This window comes from Anomaloglossus baeobatrachus, chromosome 5 (genome assembly GCF_048569485.1).
Source record: "Anomaloglossus baeobatrachus isolate aAnoBae1 chromosome 5, aAnoBae1.hap1, whole genome shotgun sequence".
Lineage (NCBI taxonomy): Eukaryota > Metazoa > Chordata > Amphibia > Anura > Aromobatidae > Anomaloglossus > Anomaloglossus baeobatrachus.
Window position 1 is genome coordinate 525,931,602 of NC_134357.1, and position 3,906 is coordinate 525,935,507.

The following is a 3,906-nucleotide window of genomic DNA, read 5'->3' on the forward strand; positions in this document are numbered from 1 at the left end:
AGAAACTGCCTACACTTGAGCCACATGAGGCCAACCAAGCATTTTCCTGCACCATCATAACCGCAGGGTCCATAACTCCAGTGCAAGGTCAGATAATGGCTATGAGAATTTCAAAACCTGGTCCGTAATAGCATTGTGTGTACCATGATTATCTTATAGAGGTTTGTGCGATCCTCCACGAATATGTCTCCCCAGACCATCACCTACCTACTGCCAAATCGGTCATACTGGATGATATTGCAGGCAAAAATGTTCAGCACATCAACTCCAGAATCTTTCATATGTGTCATATGTTTTCGTCTATGAGCAGTATGGAGCACCAATGCCTTACTTACATTCTGTTGTCTGGAAAATGGTAATTGAGCTGCATGTAGCTGGGCCTTTGAGCACAGGTCCCTCTATTCACTATTTTGACAATTTGGTCACTAAGTGGGACGTTTTATTCAAGCGTTAATGGAATGAAGGACTTATTATGGAGTATGAAGATGGAAAGCTCAAACATGGGACTCCTACTCAATACAAAGAAAACAAAGATATTGATATGGCCTGGTTCGACCGGGATGGCGACGAACTGGAAGTTGTAAAGAACTTCAACTTAGTTTGATCAATGATCACTCATAAGGCAGAGACAACACCGAAAGCAATAGAATAGCTATGGGCAAATCAACAATGAAATCACTGGACCAAGTATTCAAATCAAGGAACATTTCACTGGTGATGAAGACATGGCTCGTACATAGTCTGATCTTTTCTGTAATCACATATGGTTGCGAATTTTGGATATTAAAGAAACAAGACAGAAGAAGAATCAATGCTTTTTGAAATGTGGTGCTCGAGAAGGATGCTATCAATACCATGATGGTAAGAACAAACATGTCACTCAAAGCAAGGATCACCAAGCTACAATTTGCATACTTTGGACACATCATACAAAGAGAGCAATTACTGGAGAAAGACATCATGGTAAGCAAAATAGTTGAAACAAGGCGAAGAGGAAGACCAGCAACCCAATGGCTTGATATAATCAACAAAACAGCTTGCAAGAGCTCAATCTTCCTACAGAGTATTCATTCTTCAAGTTGCCAGGGCTCGAGATCAAGCTGAAAGCCGTTAAATAAGAATTAAATAATAGTAATGATACTAGCATCTATGCAGGAGGGAGCCGACTGATGAGGTAAGATGGGGTCTAGTAGGTGCCAACGTATTTGTGATCTCACCTGATGTGGTCTACTTGATTTTCTCCTGGAGCATTATATGTTCTAGAGGTAGTAAAAATAGTCATGTATAAAAAAAAAGCATGGTCTTGCTGGACAGGTATATAATACTACCACTTTAGAAAGCATTAGCATTATAAAGAGTACAAGAAGAGCCACAAAACTGAAAAGGAGCATAGAGGAATTTACTTATGAAGAAAGATTAAACTAATTACATTTATTTAAAATAGAGAAGAGACATCTAAGTGGTAACATGATTAACCTGTACAAGTAAAATATACATACAAAAAATATGGTTTAGAAGATTTCATGTAAACAAACATCAAGAGAAAAAAAATTGATTCAATCTCATCAGGAGGCAAGACTTCTTTATCATAACTATTAGGCTGTGGAATAGTTGACCTCAGTAGATGGTCACAACAAGAGTATTGTAAATGGCCCTCACATATCTGTATGCTTACCCAACGTGAGGGTCTGCTCATTGATGAGACAATGGGTTGTGTCCTATGGAACCTCCTCCTAGACCAGCATCACCAAGCTTCTGGACAGTCTGCGTGGCTACAGATGGTGCTGATTGTATTGTTACATAACGTCCCAGAGGTTCTCATCTGGATTTAGATCTTGACAATACGAGAGCCAGACAAAGCCTTCTGTCATCCAGAAACTGCTTCCACGCTCTGGCTACAGAAGGCCAGGCATTTTACTGCATCACAATGATCTCAGGGTCCACAGCTCCAGTGTAAGGTCTATGGCTATGAGAATTTCACATCCTAGTACCTAACAGCACTGTGTGTACCGCTAACAATGTTTTAGAGGTTGGTGTGGCACCCCCTTAAAATATGTCTCCCTAGATCATCATTGACCCACTGCCAAACTGGTCATACTGCAAGATGTGGCAAACAATGTCCAGCACCTCTCCAGAATCTTTCAGCTTTGTCACATATTCAGTATGAACCTGCTGAAAGCAACGGAGCACCAATGGCTGACTGTTGTTATCTGGAAAATAGCGATTGACCACAAGCCGCTCTGCTCACTGTTTTGACGGTTTGGTCAAAAACACACACACCAGTAGTCTGCTGCAGAGTTCTGGGTAGAAATCATCCTGTTCCACTGAGAATAAATGAGTAGATACTGGATCTAATGCAAGCCCTTTTATGTCCCTGGTGGGCTCTCCTTATATAATGGCCCATTCCGTGGTATCTGGTCAGGAAATGGCTGGACTACCTGTGCAACCTATATGCGGCGTACACGCGTCTGTGATTGCCGCACGGAGACATGTCCGTTGATGTCCCACGGACCCAACTATGGTGTGTGATCCATGAAACATGTACCAGAAAAACACAGATATTAAAAATAAAAAACTTTTTAAACTCACCTTCTCCAGTGATGCTGTGTTCGACAGCTGCTCTCTGCTTCTTCCTGGCTGGCTCATTACTGGCATGCATATTCAGTTATGCAGCCACAACTGACCCGGAAGTATCTGCAGAAGTGAGAGACACAGCAGCCGAATGCAGCAGAGCTGGCGAGTTCAGCACCACGGACAGCAGGAACGGGAGAGGTGAGTTTATCTCCATGTGCAATCACGGATTGCACATGGACAACCCACAAGTGGCGTGAATCATGGCACACGGAGGGACATATGCGTTTTTAACACGTCAGTGAAAAACATCTGGGTTTTTTACTGACATGTGAAACAGGCCTTACAGACCAAGGAAGTCCAGCAGTATTAGCTTTTCTCCTGGGAGTCTTGAAGGGAGGGAGCCACAGTCATTATCAGGGTAATGCAGGCAGCTGAACCGTAATGAGGTGGAGCACAGAACTAACATGCAGTAGCAGAAACAAACCAGAAGTGACTCAGTAGCCAGCAGCAGAAAACACTCAGGCAATGACTGAATCCCGGACCGGGACTTATAAACTGGGAAGACAGGAAGTTCAAGGGCCAGGCGAGGTAACAGACTCCATCTTCGACAAGGGCAAGAAAACACAAGTTCCATGGAAACCCTGGACCTTATAATATGGTGAACAGATGCTTCATCATGAAAAGCATTGCACTCAAAAGACCCAAAGCAATAAGGGTTGTCTGTAGGAACCTGGCACTTGCCAGCCCTTACTGCTTTGAATCTCGTGGGGTCTTTTGTGTTTGATTCCTTTGGTATCTGCTTTCCTTTACTGAAGGGTCTATCTGTCCTGCCGCCTTCTATCGTCAATTCATTTTACTTTTTATTTACAAGAATAGCCGCCTACGCACTTTCAATTAAGTTTTGTTTTTTTTTAACAACCAGGGCTTATTTTTGGAGTAGGGCTTATATTTCAAGCATCCTCAAAAATCCTGAAAAGTCACACTAGGGCTAATTTTCATGGTAGGTCTTATTTGGGGGGAACAGTATCAGAACACAAGTCACAGACATAACGTACAAGTCCACACTGCACATACTGTACACATACAGCTCCATACACATCGTATACACGCGTCATACACACACAGCTCCGTACACGTAGTACACACACGGCTCTGCTACATCCACACTATAAACCCCTCCTGACCCCACATATAAACTTCCCCTCATCCAGCACAGCAGAGTCCTGCACACACTGAGGAGCTGACCATGTGACCCCTGACTCCTCCCCTCCATGTGACATCATCACAGGTCCTGTAAGCACAGAACAATCATGTGACAGAAACAACATCATA